The 20,251-nt window shown below is 49.3% G+C and overlaps 1 protein-coding gene across 1 annotated transcript in view; it reads left to right on the top strand.

The window, feature by feature from the left end:
- The window catches only part of LMF1 (lipase maturation factor 1), a 184,867-nt gene that overhangs the window by 138,214 nt on the left and 26,402 nt on the right, over positions 1 to 20,251 (top strand). The gene's annotated exons all lie outside the window — the stretch shown is intronic.

Here is a 20,251-nt window from a genome sequence, read left to right as displayed (position 1 = left end):
AATTGCCGGCAAACCCCAAATCCCGCCTTCCCTTTCCTGGGGGCAGGCTGGCGTTGTGGTGGGGGTAACGGGTTTTTCTTGCTGCCGTAAACTGAGTGGGTGGCTGAGCCCAGCTGAGCCTCGAGCCCCGCAGTGCCTTGTTCCAGGGCGGTGTTTGTAGCATGAGGTCTCACCTCTCTTGCTTTCCTTGGAGGGACTCGCCTTTTCGTTTCATCTCTCCCAGGAGCACGCTGACGGTTTGTCTGTCCGCGGGAGGTGTTCCTGATTAACTTCTCGTTTCACACATACGCAACCTCCTTTGCAGGTGGGTTAAGCTAAACAGGAGCAACCTAGGTTTGGTTTGAGCTTGGTGTCCACATGTGGAGCTGTTCAGGAAGAGATGTGGCACTTTAAATTTACACCCCGCTTTAATTAGAAAAACTTGCAAGCGCTGAGAAAGCCTAGATCAGTGCCAGTTCTGCGAAGAATGAGAAGGCAAGTGCCTAAAATGTTCCCTACTCATCACGTCAACACTTTTCGTGACTTGTGCTGATGAGAGAAGAGATGAAAGAGAAAATCTCAGAGGCTTTCTGGTAGCCATGCAGCTGATTCATGCAGCTAATAAAGATCCAAGGAGCTGAACCCTCCAAAGGCTTGAAAAGCTGGTTCCCTTGTCTGAAACAAACGTTTACTGAACTCCTGCTGATGTTAGAGGAAACATCTAGGCGTGTGTAGCGCTGGTGTCTCCCAGTCGCAATGGGAGCGTGGAGAAAGTCTAGCGGAAAAGCTCACAGAATAAGTAGTAAATCCTTGGGGTGGTTTGGGAGTGTGTAGTGCCAGAGCACGGGCTGTGTGGCATGGCAGGCGGGGTTGGTAGGGCACGTGGATTGATTCCGTGCACCTTGCGAGCGAGAAGAGCGGAGGAGAGGGTCGGGTATTTTGGAGGAGCCCTTCTCCTTGCGATGGCGGGTTGCTGCCTGTCATTCTTCCTGAGGAAAGTAAGGGTTTAGGAAAAGAGGGATTTGCTGAACCTCACATTCCTATAGCATGAAACTGGTTGGGAGAGAAGGAAGGACAATCTTTTCTTATCCACCAGTCAGCCATCACATCATGGTCTGCTTTAGAGCATCTGCCAGCTCCTGCTGCGGAGAGATGCAGAAACACAGGGGCAGTAGAAAAATCAGGACGTGATTAATATAAATTTTAAAAATTCCTCTGGAAAAACAAAGCACGTTGCATTGTTTGTTTGGATCAGGGTTGGGAATGGCAGGAACGGAGAATGGGAAAGGGACAGGGATTGCTTTTATTGCATCAATAATGTCATTTATTCCATAGCCAACCCTTGAAAACCAGTCCTAATCCCCACGCAAATCCGTCTGTAGCAACAACAGCCAATCTGCCAGTTCTGCTAATCAAACGCTGATCGTTACTGCGGGCCAGAAACCTCAGAGGGCGCGACGCCAAGGTAAAAGGGTCAGGATCTGGGGGAGGGGGCACTCTGAAACCCAATGCATCCAAATCAGCTCCGTCTCTGTCATTCAGTGGGCAGATGGGATGGTGCCAGAGACACTACGGGGCCAAGATTTTTCTTTCCTCCCCGCAAAGTGTTCGGGGGCAGACAGTGAGGTCCTAAAGAAGTAGAGACATCATTTTCTTGGGGCTATTTAGAAAAAATGTAACCACAGATAAGAACTGGAGCATTGAAATGTTGCCAACCATCCTTTTCCTTCCCCCTTCCCCTTCTCCACCCAGCAAAGACGTGGTCATCAGCTGGAGAGCCTTTACCCAGGCTGTTGCCTGCTTCTGGTCCCAGTTGCCATCAGGAAAAAGAGTTACCGGTGCCTGCGTTGTCTCTGCTGGAGGGTTTTCCTCCGGCCCCTGTTCCCGATTATTGGAGCGCAGGGGAAGGGGAGGGAGATGTTTTCATGGAAATCTGTACCTCAACCGTCTTGGCAGCCAAACCTGAAACGGCTCAAGTCTTTTGCCCCCAACTTCATGTTTATGGTCAATCTGAAACTCCACCTGTGATCACCACATGCGTCCTCTGCAAGACTGCAGTAAATTAAAGCACAACAGGGAATTTTAAGAAATACATCCTCTTCCTTCTTGGAGTCAGGTTACGTCGACCTCTGAACATCTGGACTCAGTGTCTCAGGCCTCCCAGAGGTTCTGCCGTATTAAAGGTTCATCTGCCTTTGTGAAATTCCCGGCCTTTTCCTTTCCTCGTTGCCTCCTCTCGATTCAGCGTTGCTTTCAGTGTGGCGGGCCGTCTCTGTAATTGGTATTTTATGTTCAGTATGTAAAACACACCGTGGAATTCTCGTTATCTCTTGCCATGGGTAAACACAGATCCGTAACCCATCGCCATTTACCGTGCTCGTGGGAGAAGTCTAAAATAAAACACACTCCTATTTTTTTTCAAAAGCCTAAATTCCTTCTAAGCTACTGGTTACCAGCATCCTAAAAGACTGAAATGTAATGTTCATTTTTTAAAAAAAGCTATTCCCTGCATCACAAAAATGCCTTTTAGCGGGTCCTGCTGCCTCCAGCCGCTGGGTTTTGGTGGGAGCCCGGAGCAGGAGAGAGATGCCGAAGCCGTGGGGTGGCTGTGCAGGAGCTGCGGTCGCCGGTGTGATGGTGGTCCGTGTGGTCCCTGTTCGGAAGATGATGTTGACCTAGAGCATCCATGGAAGTCACCCCATCCTCGCCCCCGAGGAGCGGCACATCGCTGTGCTCCCCCTCCCGTAGCACCGCAACCCTTGAGCTGTTGTGCAAAGATCAACGCCCAGGAGGAAAAGGCAGCTCCAGCTCTCTGCCTTTCAGGCACAGGCCTCGGGGTTTTAAAGACTTACATATGTGTTTCACTGGTGTGCTCCGAGTATTCCCATTGAAGTTAACTAAGTGGATAAGACTTTGCAGGATTGAAGCCAAATGAGTCCTCACCCACCATGCTGGGAAGTCTCCCTGAAGTGGGTCACTGGAGGGAAGGGAGGAGTCAGTACCGAACTTGCCCCTTTCATTTTATGCCTCTATTTATTTAAAGGATATTTTTTCTAAGACAGCTTAGGGGGAGAAAAGAAAAAAAAAAAAAAAAGCCCCAGGCTGTGGTGTAACCACCACAGTCAGATGTTGTCATGACTACTAAACAAGAAACCTAATTTATAAAATGAGAAAAAACATATGAATGTGAAATAAAAGAGAAAAAAAAGAGAGAGACGATCTTAAAATATTAACTATGATGTAGAGAAAAATATAAACAGACACAGCTAGGAAATTCCATAAGGAATATGACTTGTTTAATATTAATCATAAAGGAAAAGATTATGAGCACTCCAAGGAGTGCCAGATGAAATAGTGCACACGCATCCAGCACTGTGATAAGAGCTCTTGCGTTGGTTTTCCTTGGCTGCTCGGGCTGCCAGCGCTCTCGGCCGTGCTGCGGTGGGGATGCCCTGGTCGGAGGATGCTTCAGGGATGTGCGTGGTGGTTCTGCTGCTTCTCTCTTCGTTCTGCTTTCCCTCCCTTGCAGTACTGGCGCAGTGCGTAACTGAGCACAGACCTCCTGGGCGCATCCCCCGACGTGTGTCTCAGGCGGGCTCTGCTCCCAGCTCCTCTCTCCGTAGGTGCGGTGTCGCACCGCTGCTCTTCTTGCCTGTGTCTCAGCATCTCTCCTCTCCTGAGTTTGGAAAGCACATGGAGATCCTGAAAGTGAAACGTTAGAGAAGTCCCAGATGTTCATGGTTTCATCATGGATGCTCATGAGCTCACAGGCCAATGACCATTTCCTGCCCAGGACATGGTCAAAACAGGGAGCCCTGAGGGTCTTCAGGACCAGGCTCACCCACAAGACATCTCCGAGCCCGTACCAGAGGGCTCCTTTGGAGCTCGCTGGGTCCACGCAAGAACCTTTTTGTTGTGTTGGACTGGCAGCACTTGTCCGTTTTCTGGTGACAGTGCCCTGATGCGGCCCAGGGACCCGTGACCACCAGCACCATGACAGCAGTGGTGCCACCACAAGACGCCAGAAGGGAGCTGCTCTGACCACAGTTGCCGATGAGTGAGTACTGGGAAATACCTATGTGGTATCTTGGGTGGAAAATCCTGGGCAGAGCTGTAATTTGCTGCTTCGTTAAACTTCCCTCAGTCATGTCTGGGCTGCTCATGGATCTGTCACGCAGAGATTTCAAGGCTGAAATTGCGCGTTGGGAGATTAATGCCTTGTGGCACGTCCTGTGCTCTGTCGTGTAATTTTGCAGCGGTGGGGCTGGCTGCTCGCGGGCCACGTTGGACCCGGCTCTGTCTTTGGCGCTCGTTTGTAAACATGCTGGTTTACAGAAACCGTAAGGGTTCCTTCTCACTGTCAGAAGAGATTAAGCTACAAAGCCATACGAAAACTACCCGGAACAGTGTCGGGCTGAAGTCCATGGGGTGAAGGTCCAGGATGTAGATGCCCACCCAAGCCAGGACCTTCCCTAATCACGATGTTGATGATGCAGAAAAATTGGACCAGCAATGCTACCTGCGTCTTTTCCCAGCTCCCTGCATCTTTTCCGCGCTGGCGTGCAGCAGCCTGGGGTTATTCAGATCCCTGCTCCTTCTGATCGCTGCCGTTTCAAACGCCGCTGCGGCAGCACCAGCCAGTACCAGGCAAGTTCTGGGCTCTTCTGCTCTGTGTCTTGTTCCCCCTCTTCTGTCTTAATGTCACCCTAGCTGTCACTTGGCTCGGAAGAGCTCGTTATTCCGCTTTGCTGGATGAGGCTGTTTGAATCGCTGAATTTTTGTTCTCGCCGTCTGTTGACAAATCTAATTTGCTGGTGAATAATGAGTAACCTTTGAAAATCAGCCCCACGGCCCGTGTTGATGCACGTGGGTTTTTTTTGTTGAATGAGTCACACACTCGCTTTAGAGCGTAGGAACTTACTCACAGACAGGCAGCTGTATTTCATCCTCTGCTAGAGATTATTTTGAGCTGGAAAACCTCACGCTCTGTGCAGCTTTCTTCCAAGAGCGCGTCTCCTCTTGATAACCAAGCAGCTGCTGTTAGGTTCTTGTCGATGCGAGGGCTTACGGCAGCGTTCCTCCGCCAGCAGTAAGGCTGGCCGGCGACGGCTCTTCCCGGAATATCGTGATAGACATATATTTTCATTCCTCTTCCGAGGTTCATCTCATATGTAAGCGATCAGTGCAGCAGCATGAGCAGGGATCTCCTTGCAGCTGTGACCTTGAAAGTGGGTGGCATTTTCTGCTTCCTCTCCAGCATCCTCCGGGATCTACATTTCATGTGATCCCATCTGACCCAGGCCAAATCTGTGCTGGGAAAAGTCGTACGATGCTGCCAGGAAATACCCACTGCACTCACCTCTTTATGGTTGAGACCTTCAAAGCTCCCGGCAAGAGACGGGCTCCCAAGGCAGCTTTTGAAGGCGTAATGTGCCATGTGTGCAGCTACCTAGTAGATAAATTGCACACGATTTTATTCTTCTGCATCTGTCCCTTCAGAGCACCTTATCCTTTCTGTCTTCCTCTGCAAACCTAAGTACAGGGCTTTCACTTCTTTTAAATCACAGAATCACAGGATGGTTTGGGTGGGAAGGGACCGTTAAAGCCCACCCAGCCCAACCCCCCTGCCAGGAACAGGGACATCTCCAACCGGATCAGGTTGCTCAGAGCCCCGGCCAACCTGGCCTGGAATGTTTCCAGGGATGGGGCATCCACCGCCTCTCTGGGCAACCTGGGCCAGTGCTCCACCACCCTCAGCGTAAAACATTTCATGGCCAGTCTGAATCTGCTTCCTCCTATTTTAAAACCATCACCCCTTGTCCTGTCACAGCAGGCCCTGCTGAAGAGTCTCTCCCCACCTTCCCTGCAGCCCCCTTTGGGCACTGGGAGGCCGCTCTGAGGTCCCCCCGGAGCCTCCTCTTCCCCAGGCTGAGCAGCCCCAGCTCTCTCAGCCTGGCCTCACAGCAGAGCTGCTCCCATCCAGTGCTAAATGGATGCAATCAGTTCCTGTCTTGGGGGTTCATTTCAGTTTTCTACAGGTAGGTAAATGTGCACACAAATAAAATAAACACCCCCCTCCAGCGAGGCTGGAGCAATGCTGAGCGTCCTGGTCCCCCTGGTTCTGCCCGTCCTCCCCGGCGCCATCAGCCAGCCATCTTCAGGCATGGTTTGGTCTTGTGTAGAGGGAACTGCTCGGGGAGCTGAAGGTTCTCCTTTTTTATAATCATTCCATAATTTACACCTCGTTCCCTTTGTAACCTAAATTACAAGCGAGGCGCCCCAAGACTGAAAAGAAACTGCTGCAGATGGCGGGGAAAATGGTGTTCTTTAACACGTTCGTGTTTTCTTAACGTAGCTGGTTTTGCCCAGCGTACATTTCATTTGCCGTTTATTTAAGTCCCTGCCCCTGACAGCCTGGGGATTGCTCAGCTGCCCTCTGCGACGTAAGTAAAATGCCATTTTTCCCTCCTTCTTCTTTTGGCCTCGGAAAATTTAACGAAGGCTGTATGTCCACCAGTTGGGCATCTCGTATTCGAAAGACGCAGCGCAATGTGTCAGCGAGCTGGCCGGCTACATCGTGTGTTTGTCACAATTTTCACCCCGTTTTCGAACACAGCGGAGGGAACGGCTCGGGGCGAGCGCGGCGGGGAGCGGCCGGTGCTCTGCCGCTGCAAAGGCTCTCCACCGCCGGAGATGCTCAGGCACCGTAACTGTTCTGCGCTTTCCTCTGGTTTCTCCTCTTTTTCATTAAACATAGCATTTCCCCGAAAATTTTTACATTCAGTACTTTGGTTTTTTATCCCTGAGGCTTTTGTGGGTTTTCTTTATTAAAATCAAATGGCAACCAGCCCCAAAGAAGGCACCAGATTATATTTTCTCGGTGCGTTTTCACGCCACAACTGTTTTCTATTTCTCCTGAGCTTGCAGAAGCCCGCGGCCGGCAGCTCAGGTCCGCGCCTGTCCGTGCGTTAGCGCCGAACGTGCTGCGAGAGGTTGGGTTGCTGGAAAAATCCAGGTCATCCTGGATCTGGAAATACACCCAGCCTTGGCTTTCAGTGACGCTGAGTAGCCAACCCAAGTTAAATATTTTACTGCAGATGTTGCTAAGAGCTGAGAGTTACTGAAATTATGTCCTTTAATGAGGCAAAGAAAGTAGCTGCAGAAAGATATAAATCAGAGGAGCCACCAGTGTTTTCCACCGTGGTGTCAAGCTGATCAGATGTGACATCTCCTTCGCTTGTTCCCTGCGTTTTCCCTGTGCCTGCGGATGTGGTCGTGTCCTTTCCCTTTAACTTTGAACGGAAAAGATGAGTTTGAGTCTGGGCTGGGATTGAAGTGCCAGTGAATTTGGGGAGCGGAGTCCCGATCCAGCTCTGCAGCTGGCTGCTGTGTCTCCACAACTGGTTGGACCAAACCCTTGGGTTTGAATTGTTTTGAAAGGGATTCGTAACACGGATCCCGCTCCCCGGTGCCAGGGCTGTCTGAGATTCGAGGTGCTGCTCAGCCTGCCCATCTGAATTTATTCCAAAGAACATTGTTTTCCCCGTGCTCTGTCTTTAATACCAATTTAATCCAAATTTTAGCAAGTCCTGGATGGGCACTAGGCAAAAACTTTGCTATGGGAGCGGTTTTTTTTCTGATATGTTCTTCTCTAACGGGGTTTGCTCTTATTTTGGCAATTGTTAGGTACGTCTAAATACTGTAGAAAAAGTGAATTTCAAAGGAGCCTGCAGTGACTGTATGTGGAAAGGGAATTGAAATGTTTTCGCCAGAAGTACTTTAGCATTCCTTCAATCAAGGAATATAAACAGTTCCATGTGACTCCAGACTGATCCAGGATTTGGGAGAGCAGGGCTTAATTCACATCATTTCTTGCAGAGGGAATTTTGAACCACACGTCTCGGTGAAGAATGTCCTAATTAGCAGAGAAAAGGGTGTTCTGGAAAAAGGGCTTTTGCTTTCTCGTCTTAATACTGTTCTACTTTATTATTGATAACTCGACGATCATCTAGCCTTTATTACCGCTGAGTTCTGTGCTCTGCCGTGTCATTTGTGAGCGGGTTATTGATTTATGCCTATGGACAGCCTGTTCCAGATTGCAGTTAAAACAGGATAGACCTCAAGGAAGGGTTGTTTCTACCAGGGTGACAAATGCTTTTGCTGACTGCTCCTTTCTCTGTGTGTTAGTATCAGGAGAGAATGCTCGCTCTGAAGCAGGAATGGCAAATGGGACGGCGTCTGTTGTCCTCACTGTGTCTCAGTCCTGTCGAAGCCGGTGGGAAGGGCCCTGTGGAGCTTGTACGTGGGTCTGGGTCCTGTGCCACCTGCCGTGCCTGAAACCCGTGTGCCTTTTGGGAACGACCCAGGTGCTGGGGATGCCTGGTGAGGCCTTCTTCATCCCTGCTGCTGCGTAAAGCTAAGGGGCTGTAATTTGGCCACTTGAGTAAGTGACATTATACTTTTTTTTTTCTCACATTATTAAATTCAAAACATCACCATGTAGAAGTGACTTTCCTTAGTCCCATGTTCCTTAGGAATATGGACCTACGGTCCTCTCGTTCAGGAGGATGTATAATCCATCGAATACAGGCAGTATTTCCTCTGAGGGCTTCCCACCTCCTCACATCGTCTTAATTCATCCATCTGACATTGTGTCCTTGTTTCCTGTCCTCTGGAAGATGAGCCATGTGCTCCATGGCTCCCCAAAGGCATCTCCGGTGCCGCTCGCAGGCTCTGGACAGGACGTCCAGCGAGCTCCTGCTGAACCTTGCGTCACAAATAACGACCTCCCTGGGTGGTTTCGCAGGGACCGACCCAGTGACTGGAGATCCAGGGGCCTGAGCCGTGCAGGACCACGCCACGACCACCGCTCGGCACCTGGGCGGTTTCCCACGGGAATGGCCCGGCTGCTCCCGAGGCGCTGCAGCCCCCGGCGCCGCAGGTATTTGTCTGCGTCTCCTTCCAGGAGCGCATCCAGCCAGCGGCACAAGCCGCCCGTGTAACTGCTCAGCTTTTTGACAGTTTTATAACCTTAAATTTGCACCTTATGGAAAACCATGACAGTTAATGATTAATTGCCGTGTTGGAATTTTTCTTATGATGTCTTAATATCCGAGTATGCAGCAGACCTCAGCAGAGAGGAAAAATAAAAACCTGCAGTAAAATGCTCCCAGAACAACTTGACTAGGCAAGCGCTGCCCAGTCCAGCTAGTGCTGTCCAAAAGACACGGTTATATTTAGGATTATTTTTCTAAGCTGTAACGCTATTTACTAGGTGTCTAGCTCAAGCTGCAAACCGGCTTGAAAGGAAGCTGCGAGGGAATTTTTCACGGGTGCGTTCCTCAATCACTGTTCAGTAGAAAGCTGGGTTTGGTATTACAAACCAGCTGCTGGTTGTTACCCAAGACAGGCGAGAGCTCGTTGATAAACCCCGCTGCTGTTGCCCTCGAAGACCTTCTTGCTGTGCTAATGAAAAAAGAAGAAGAATTTCTCATTTTTTACAGCCGGGTAACTGCTTTTGGCTCATTTGCCATTGATCTGCCTTACCCTGTGTTTGACTGGCTCCACGAGTGACACACCTGGCTTCACAGCAGCTCCGCGGTGACGTGCAAGCCGCCCGGGACACACCTCTCCCCGCGTGATTTGATGGTGTCCCACAAAGCGGGACCATGGTCTTCAAGCGACCTGGATGGGAGCAGGGCTCCCAGGGAAGGTGCTCAGAGCTGGATCTTGTAATACTTCGATGAATCCACCAATTCTGATTGGAAAAATTCCTTTCCAACCTGCTGTCCCTATGGAGGAGGCAGATGGAGGGCAGAGCCCGACGTCCCTCCGGAGCGCGTGGCGTGGGGCTCTTTCCAACATAAAGAGATACCAACATCTGGAGATACCAGTGAGCAGAGCACTTCTGCTGGACTTCGACTCTGTATTTGCTATAAAAAGTATTTTTAATGAGCGAGACGGAGCTGGTTAGCGAAACGCTTGGACCGTTAATAGATGTAGAAATTTTTTAACGTGCTGTTTGACTTTATTGATGAAATGAGCTAATCGGAACGAGCGCTGCTCTCGCGCTGAGTGAAGAAACCCAGGCGTGCTCTGGGGGAGCAATGCTCTGGTTTTCTGCAGCGCTTGTCCTGTGGATGGATCCTAAAGCGTGTTGCAAACAGCGCGTTTGGAGCTCTGTGCTGGTGGTGGGACCGGTGGGACATCGCCACTCCGTGGCCCTGTGCCAGAGGGAGCGGCTGCCAGGGCTGCGGGGATGCCAGGAAGGGCAGCGGTGCCCTGATTGTAACAACCTGATGTGGAGTTTGGGTTCAGATCTTCTGCATCCTGCTTCTCCGGGCTTCGTAGAAAATTCCATGGTTTCTTTTACGACCATGAGTAATCAGGAACTTGGTTTTACATCCTGTTTCAGAGTCTGCACAAGGCCCCATAATTACGTGTTAATGCGATTTTCTCGGGACTGAATCGGGACCAGATCCTGATCTCACGCTGGTACAAACCAACGAGGTTCTTCGCTCCGGTAGCTCTGCCTCTTCCTGCTCCACCTTCTCCTGACAGCGACAGTAGTTTTGGTGGTGACCTGCCAAGTCTTCTGCTGATGGTTGGTGTTCTGAGTCGGCACCTCGTGGATATTACCTACCTGCAGGGCTGGTTTGGGTTAGCAGCTAGAATTGTTCCTGAGTGACCCCTGTATGAGCTCAAAAGCTGAGGGTCTGTAGGAGAGGGTCTTCCTCCTTCTTCTGCCGCCCTCTTTCCATGAGCTGATGTGTTCTCCATGGAGAAGCTCTCTGTCCGAGACTTAGAAGACTTGGTCTTATCTGGACTTGCCTTCCTCTCCTAAACAGCATCTTTAGTCTGCCACTAAAGTCAACTTTATGGAGCAAATTGGTGTAAAATCAGGGAGAAATTATCGGAAATTGGCTCTCTAACATCAGATGATGCTGGAAAGCTCGTTGAGATTTGCTGGTCCATGAAAATGCTCTTTGGCCTTTAGTAAAAGAATAAATAAGGTGTTGAAAGGTTTTTGCTGTTAAGTGTCTTTGTGACAGCTTTCCCCTTTAGGAAGTAACTTTACCATCAGGGATGGAAAGATGTTGATAATTCAGAGCAGAGTAGCAAAAAATTCCTTCCTTCTGTACAATTATGCTTTCATTTTATACGGGTCCAACACTTACATAAACAGTCCTTCGGCAGTTATTTAGCCTGTAATGTATTAATGTGGAACACCGTAGCCTCCAGCAAAAGACTGAGCGGATCAAGCAACACCGAGAGGTATTTTACATAACAAAGCTTCGGAGCAGAATAAATGTGTCAAAGTCAGTAATTCGCAGACGTATCTCAGCTCGGCAGGAGCGGGACCGGAGGAGCCTGGTTGCGTTTCAGACCCAAAGCGAGCAGCCAATCCTAAATTCACACCCAGTACTTTGGTAATCGAGTTAAATGTATAAAATTTCCTGGAATAAGGCTGCTTACTGCAGCATCTTGGGCTGCATGATAAATGTAAGAAGGTGAGTTTAACCCTTTTGGCACTGGACTTGTCTCTCATCGCACCATCCCTGGGTATCCCAGCATCCCTGGGTATCCCAGCATCCCTGGGTATCCCAGCATCCCAGGGGCAGCCTGCTCTGAGTAGCCATTCATATCTGGACATCTCATCACTGGAAGTCAGGTGGAGGGCTAGAACGTGAGATTTATATGTGTATAAAAATATATCATCGCTCCTCTCTCACACTCTTGCTTCTCTTTAGCTTTTTTCCATTGGAAATCTGGAAGTTGAGCTTCTCCATAGCGATGCTCGGCGGTCGAATCCCGTAATCAGTGGGAACCGCAGTAGGTGGTTCATACAGCTACAAATTACAGACGAGGGGGGCGCGAGACGTTTATATTGCTTCACGTTTAGATCAAGAACAAATGTGGGGTGTGTACCAGGAGTGGAAGGGGTTTGGGTCCCTGTCGCTTTGGCGCAGAGCTGTTTGTAACTTTAGACCAGGGGATGGCGGAAGCCTTACGGTGCGATTTGTAATTTGTCAAAATCTGACTCAGTTCAGGGAGAAATTTGAGTTGAAATTGCTGCGCGACTGCACTGGTGCATCTATAGCTGTTTTATTCCTCAATAGTTATTTTATTCCTCGGTATTTGCATTCTACAGTTACATGTTCAGGGGAGTCTCCAACTATACAAGTACGTAGAAATATTTTAAATACTGACCTCTGCTTTTCAGGGATAAATGTGAGGAGCCACAGCTACCCAGTCAAACAAAAATGTGTATATAGCACGTGAATTATGCAGTGCTTTGAGTTCTAGCTAGTTCCTCAGGCTCTAAATGAATCGTTTGCGTCCCTTTGGTCGTGTCCCAGCGGCCCCCCACTGACTAGAGGTGCACAGCCTGTGTGCAACTGTGCAAGGGGCTTCGCGAGGTTTGTTATTTTCTTATTTCTGTATTAAATGTGGTAATAATATGTGGGTTCTCTCCTGTCATCTTGTGGGAAGGAAGCGCTCAGCCTTCCCCTATGAAATCATGTTTTGGCTACTGAATTCGGGCCATTTCCTGACTCCGCGGTATTCCCAGCGAGCTGGGGAGGGGCTTCCGCTCCTGTGGGAAACGCAGGGCTGAGGGCTCTGAGGAGCGTCCAGGTGTCCCGAGGTCAGGTGAGGGATGGAGAAAGGGAGTTTGCTTTGTCTCGTGGGCTGCGTTTTGTAGCGTGAGTTAAGCTGAGATCACCTAATGGACTGCGTGTCCGAGAGTAAACCCAAGTCAAGCCACGTTCTTCTTTTTCATCTTACCGGCACAACTGACTTAGCTCCTTGTTCTCCTGGTACTTCCAATAGCTTCTGAATTTCTGTGGGAGTCACAAAATCGTTTTTTCTGCTGTCTAAAAGAGAGCAAGCGGACAAAGGTCGTTGTTTCCCTGTGCATTTTTCCACACTAAGTAGCGCTCTGCAAAGCAGAGGTTAAATCCTCATACAGATATTGAATCAAGAAGTTAACAGGAGATTAAGTTAATAATAAGGGAAAATTATAAGTGTTCTTGCTGTTGTCATTTAATGGGAATTTTTTGCCCGTGCCTACAATAACTTTTGGTAAAAACTACATATATAAGTATTTTTCAAACTGAAACCAGATGGGGGAACGATGACCTGTTTTTCTTTGTGGGAGGCTGTGTTTTCACGGTACACAAGTAACTGGAGGCACATTAAAATCAAATCTGGCTTTTGAGGCTTGTCCTTCCTATCTCTTACAGGAAGGGCCAACCTTTGATGTTAGGAGTTTCAGCTTGTCCTACGAGTGGGAGATTCTTTGACGGCGGGGCTGCGGGTTTCAGAAGAGCAGAGTTATCTGCTGAACCAAAACCAAAGCAATGTATGCCCGTTCGGCAAACACTGGTATTTTCTTTTTAAAGATCCATCCCTGGCACAGATGGCACAGAGACTGTGGGCGATGAAGTGTCCCCAACGCATCCTGGGGCAAACAGATTGAGGTGGGTGGTGGCAAATCTCCCTTTCACTTGGTGTCACCTGTACCACTGGGATTTGTCCCCCTCTGCGTGGGGCACACACGTTCTCGGGTGCCGAGGTGGGCTCCTCCACGCATCTGCTCCTTCCTAAGGATCCAGCTTAAAAGACTGATTTCCTCTTTCCTTGGTGGCACACAGAGTTCATTGAGGAGCGTTCTTAAGTTCTGGAGATCCAGCAGCAGGTCCTGCAGGAGGAGCGAGCCTTCGCTGTCCCAGCCAGCTGAGCTGATCCCATGCGGCTCAGGGGATCTGCGATGAGGAGATCCGTCTGGGACCCGGGTGCCGCAGTTCTTACAGCGCACAGACAAGCCGGGCTCTTTTTTCTCCAGCTTTCACTAGCACGGTGTGAGTAAACAGTTGTTTATTTTGTGTGCGACGAAGGACATTTACTTTTGGTTTTTCTACATTCTATTTTTTTAATTGATAAATTTGTTCTGTGTTTTGTCTTGAAATGATTAGTGCCTTTTTTTTCTAACAGTCACCACTAAAAGGTCACATCTCACGTGGCTGTTGGTGTAATTAATACCAGTAACAAAGCAGGATGACCTCAACCGCAAGCAGGGGCGAGCTGGAGAATACTTAGCTAAGTTAGGTCTTTTCAAATCATCTGAGCCTAAGGAAATCTTACCCTAGGGCTGTTAGTGTGCTGGTTGTTGAAGTCCTGTCAGCGTTAGTGATGATCTTTGAGAATTCATAGAACATAGGTGAAGTAATGAAAGAACAGAGAAGAGCTAATAAAGTACCTGTCCTCTAAAGAGGAAGGGAAGAGCCAGGATGTTACAGAGCCATTACTGGAAAAATACCGGGAAAAAAATGATAAATCGGCCGTTTCTGAATACCTCCAAAAACCAAGGGAGATAACTACAGCCAGCATGGTTTTGCCAAGAGCAGACCGTGTAAAAGCAGTCGTCTTCCCTTCATTGACAAAACAAGGCTCGTGAATAGAGGATAAACAATCTATGCTTTTACTGCGGCTTTTGAAACTGTTTCACATAAAATCTCATAAACAACCCAAGAGAACGGGGTCTGGAAGGAGCACGAAATGCTGTCTGGCAGACAAAACGGGTTGGAAAGTCCATTCAGCAGTTGTCAATGGCTCGCTGTGGAGCGAAGGATTTATCGAGGGGGCTTCCCCGGGGCCTCTCTGGTGAAATCCATTCAGGGTTTCCAGTAGCGATGTCTGATACCAGCAGACCACGCGCAGGTAGAGGAGACCGGCAATGCGTTGGTGCACACGGCGAGAATTCAGAGTAGTCTTGGCAATGCGGTCGGGTCGGCGGGGCTGCGCCGTTGCAGAAAGGGCGAGCGTCCTGCGGGAATACAGAAATTCTTTGTGCTCTGAGCATGGAAGTCCTTCCTGCTCTCTGCTGCTGGTAAGGCTGGGGCAAAGAGTGACTCACTTTTGGGCATTCCCTCCAGGAAAGATAGGTCTCAGCTGGAGAAAATCCAGAGGATGGTGAGAATAAGCAGCGTTGGACCAACTGGGATCGTTTAATCCAAACTAGAACATTACTGGGAGGGAAGAGGCAGTGGGCAAGAGGAGAGTTTTCACCGATGTGAGAGGCTGTTGCAGATGGAGGAGAACAGACTGCCTTCAATACTAGTGAGCAGAGAAGGGGTCATGGGAAGGAAGTCAAGGAAGACTCAGAGTTACTAGGAATAATTTATTGACGGTAAAGACGGTGGAGCAGGTAGTGTGGGAAGGCCAAGGGCCTGGATCTGTCACTCAACAAGGCTTCTAGGAAGAGTTTGGGCAAACACACTATGGTGCAGACGAGACTGCCTTGGGGTGGAGGAAAGACTAGATGGCTTCTTTAGGTCTCTTCCAGCCCCCTGATTCTACATTTTTCTCTTTAAATAAATTATAGTTCTTGCGGGCACCCCAATTTTGGCTCTTCTGTGCCAAAACCTTCACACTAGAAAGCTCCAGTGCTGGTGATGACGGTGTCCTGTGCTCAGACGGAGCCTACGAGTCCCAGCCGGCCCTTAACCGTGTTTCAGATTTTACAGCCCGTTGTTGTTCCTTCTGGACAAATAAACAGTCTGCTACACAGAATATGAGCTTCTCCTACCTACTGTATGTTCGTATCAATCTGTGATTTAAAAAAAAAAATAAACCCAGCCAAACAAAGAAGTCTAACCTGTAAAAAAGTTATGGGTGTAGTGTAGGTGCCCGTTTTCTGTGAGAGGGGTTTGGTAACAGTACAGGGGACAGAAATGTAAGGAATAATTGTTTTTGGGCCTAGAACCAGGAAAACTACTTTTCCAAATTAATCCGGTGAGAGCCATGAATCCACAGTATTTCATATCACACTTCATAAAACTCCAGTCATAATCCATAAAACTGACATTATTAGATTAAAAACCTCAGTTCCTCCTATAAGGAGCGCGCTCATTAGACATGCTGTAGTTTTATAACCTTAAAGTTCCTACCCAATTACCGTGATTAATACTGTGCTTTAATAAAAATTTTTTAAAAATCACCACAGGGGTTGATACCATCTGTTTGTTATAATTACGCATTTAAATATTGTCCGGCGAGAGAAGGACGCTCAGTAGGCCCAAACCAAGCCCGAGGCAGGGAGGGCGCAGCCCGTTCCCCGCCGCGGAGCTCCGGAGGGTGGAGATCCGGAGACGCGGCTGGGGCATCTCCGTGGTAGGAGCACAGGAGGGCCGGGCCTGGCGTGGTGCGAGGGCCGAAATCGCTGTGAGGTGTGTGCAGCAAACTCTCCTTCTTCGTGCGGCCGATGGGGAAGGAGCAGCGGTGCTCTCGGTGCTCTGCCAGGCCAGCAGCACCAGCTCCTGGAGGAGTTTGGTGTCCTTGTCCCCAAAATGTGGGTGCGGAGGAGGTCCAGCACCCACACACATGCTTTGCACGTGGGTGGAGTAGGACTTTGGGAATTTTAGTGGCTCATCCCAAATCTGGTGTGCACCGCAGACAGATCGCGGGGCCGGAGGCGAGCGCTCGGAGATCTCTGCCCTCGCTGCCCCAAGAAATTCACGTCAAATTGACCTTCCCGCCAGGAACCGGCGCAGCTCCGCTCCGCCGGGCCGGGGCGAGCAGGACACGGAGGCGTGGGAGCTTTCATGCAGAAAAAGAAGGATTTAGGTGAATGTGAGCTGCCTGCCAAGGCAAATACTGGTTTGGATCGCAAAGGATCCACTAAACTGCAGAAGAGACCAGTTGCTCAGCTGGCAAAGCTTCACCCTCAATGCCGGCCGGACACGTCGATCAAATAACATGCGCCTCGTGCAAAAACAGCCATGAAACCATTCACTAGGACAGCCGCCCGTCAGCGCGTTCGAAAAATTATCAGTTTTCTTCTTAATTGGCTTTCAAGCGGGAGGTCCTTTGAGGTTTATTCTTGCCAAGGTGAGGGGTTCACGGCACTTAGCCCCCCTCGGGCAGGGGGTCGTAGTAACCCGTGTCGGGATCCGGTGCCCGGGCAGCAGTCGCGGCGGCCGGCGTGAGCATCGAGACTCGGTGGGAATAACCGAAGTTAAAAACGTGTCGGGTACGTGATTCCACCCACAGACCAGAAAATGCCAAACCTGTATTATTTTTGAATCCCCTGATTTTCAAGGGCTGGTGGAAATCAGATATCTCGCTTCTGACTTCCAAGCAATAAAAAGAGGTGAATCACTACTGGAAAACCCTCCCACAGACCACCCAGCGACGCCGTCCGCAACTGTAAACGAGCCCCGGCAGAAATGGCAAAGTGCAGAGCTGGTTTCTTCGTGTTATGGCAAATCAAATCCGAAAAGGATCAGTGTGTTAATGAGGTCAGGCTGATTAATATGCATGGAGCTAAATCACATTCAGGTCAACGGGGGAGCGCCAAACCCCGAGTACAACGTGTTACGTTCAAGGACCTAACATGTGTGTGTAATTCAGATTTAAATACTTTTTTCCTCTCATAATTCTGGATGATTATCCAACTCAGGATAAGTAAGTAATTATTTTTTTAACTAAGTAACGGCTAGGACTTTTGTTACTGTAATTGGTCAGATCTCCCATTTTTTTTAGGATGATGTGACTGTTACCGAAGGGTCCTGCTGGGGCTTTGAAAGCTGTAACTTGCAAATCACTGTATTTTAAAAAACGGTGCCAGTCATATAAAATATGAAATGACATGTTTTTAACATTTATTTGTTGTGCTTAGTGAGAAACCATGCATCTTTCTAACGGAACACTGACTGAAAGTCCTCAGGCCAAGATTGTGCCTGCATTGGTGATGTTTGCGTCGTGGAATAGCAGTTGGGGAGACCACCTCTTTATTTTTTCGGGCGAGAGAGCGAGCACGATGGCGAGCCTGTTTCGGGGCAGGAGAGGGCACACTGGATGGGGGCGCTCCGGGATAAACCGTAGGGAAACTCCGGGGACCCACGTTTGGGCACACGGGTGTTTCGGGGGAGGATTTGTAATTGAGACGCTGGATTTGTCATTGGGAATTCAGGTCCTATTTCAGGTTCTGCCGCCAGACTCCCTGCGGAGAGTTTCTTTAAGGTGCTATCCCCAGAGAGCGTTGCTGAAAGAAGAATCAGGTGCCAAAATTCTTCCACTCTCTGCCCGTAACACGGCTGTAATACATCCCAATTTTGATCTGACTTTGGTATGTTTAGCTTTAGCTTTTTCCAGGACAGGAACTCTCCTCTTACCATCTGTTTTGGGAAGTCCGAGCTAAATGGGTCCACGTTGCGATTGGAGCCTCCCCGTGTTACACGAGTGTGACAAAACCCCACCAGCAAACCCCCAGGTAACGCCCCAAAGCCCTTGACAAGAAATTGTGTGCGCTTTTTGTGAAGTACGGTGGTGGGCTCATCTCCACGTTCCCACCCGTACGGCTGGCACTGCCATGGAGACCTTGCTCTTGAACAAGCCCTGGCAGAGATCGGAGACCTCTGAGTGAGGTCAAGAGACACCTCTGTAAAAGCCAAGGGCAGCATGAAGAAATATGTACAGAAGATACTGCAGCATTCCCAGACGTCCCAGGATGTAGGCAAAGACCTGCTGTGGTGTGGTCTGTCTTGCGCTGGAGGAAGTTTTACCATGACAGAGGCTACATGGGGTTGGTATCTGCTGGTACCTGTCTGAGCTTTTGTCATCCTGGCCAGAGGAGAACCTGCAAGGTTCGGTAAGATTTCCTCTTTGCTTGAGGTGTAGCTTTTTGGTGTTCGTTGTTGGGTTTTTGTGTATGTTAGAGAAGGGAGACCCAAAGGTGGCTCGGGAGTGGGAAGTCTGTGGTGGTCTCCAGTTCCCAGGGAGTCTTCTTGCGTTGGACTTGAGTCAGCTCTTCAAGGCAGCTGGGTTTCCTCCGGAGACCTGCTGTCCTTGGGCGCGACATGGGCTGGAGGAGCAGCAGAGAACTTCAGCTGTGCCTCTTGGGTCTGCCCTTCAGCCTCTGCGGCTCCTCAGGGTTTCCAAAAGCTTCATCACTGGTTCACCAAGAGGAGTGTGAACACTGCCTGCAGTGGGATGCTGGGGACCTTGTGGGTTCACATGTTTGGTCTTGCGCTGTCTTGAAAGTCTTCCTTGACCACGCATGCTAAAATTGTGAGTAGACAGTTCATGGGAGGATAAAGTTCAGCTGTGTGAATGGAGAAGTGTTCTGTAAGTAAAATAATCGTGGTGCCAGTCAAGGTTACAGCTTTCAGCCCGGCTGGAAGGTGAGGAGGTTCTCATTTGCCGGTCTGAAGGCTGAAAAATAAATGACTTTTTGTTACATCAGGGCATTATTTTTCAACATGTAATACATTGTCAGCTTTATAACCTTCATTTTTTATGGATAAGATGATGAGGCTACTTTCTTTTCTTTCTTTTTTTCCGCCTCTTTTGTTCTAACATGTCTGAGGAACAGCTAGTAAATTAGTGCTAAATCCTAAGTAATGTGACTGATGGGACAAGAACCCAAATCGGCCTCAAAACTCAGATAGTCCCAGCAGGCATCGGCTGCTTTTCGCTTCTTTGTGTGCCTGGGTTCCTGTTTTATGCCAGCATGCTAAGCGTCTCCTAACACTTTCCTCTGTGACCGCTGCGATGGCTGGGCAGCTCCAGGGAAACCCAGATGTGTCTTCTCAGCCACCGCCCTGGGGTTGCCTTCATTCAAGGCGTTGCTTTGCCAGCATCGGAGCAAGTTCACAGCGTCGGTTCTGCCTCTGGTGCCAGTCTGGGTGTCAGCAAGGTCGAGCTGGCGGCGATCTCTTCTTGGGTTAAAAATTAGAAATTTAAAACAACAGTTGTGAGGAAGCAGAAATGGTTCTGTGCGTTCGGGTTTATATGAAGCTCTCGTGAAGGGCTCTGGGGGGAGTCGGCACGTGCCCTGAGCAGGGGTTCACCTGCATCTTCCCCATGGCTGAGGTGTGAACGCGGTGGGGAAGTGATATCGTACAGCGGCAAAATGAAGGCACGTGCTGTGGAGATGTGATTCATGACCATGGCCAACCAGGCCGTGCCCCAGGATGGTTGCTGGATGCCCATCAGGACTTGCTGGAGGATGGCAAGAAGGCTCCTCCTATGAGACAAAAAACAACGTGTGCCTACAAAAAGCCTTTCCCGATGTGTACAGGTATTTATGGAGACTCCTCCAAAGGCTCACAAATTTTTCCACTTTCTCTGCCTTACGCATGCAAGATGTTCTCCTAAATGACCAATAAAAGCTAAAATTAAAAAAAAAAAAAAGCCTCTTAAAAATGCACACATCTATATTTAATGCTGCTCTTTAATTAGCAGTTCCAGTATTTCCTCCTGAAGCGTT

This window comes from Chlamydotis macqueenii, chromosome 15 (assembly GCF_036417535.1).
Source record: "Chlamydotis macqueenii isolate bChlMac1 chromosome 15, bChlMac1.mat, whole genome shotgun sequence".
Taxonomy (NCBI): Eukaryota; Metazoa; Chordata; class Aves; order Otidiformes; family Otididae; genus Chlamydotis; species Chlamydotis macqueenii.
Note: the sequence above shows the minus strand (reverse complement) of the source record. Positions and strands in the feature narration are given on the sequence as shown.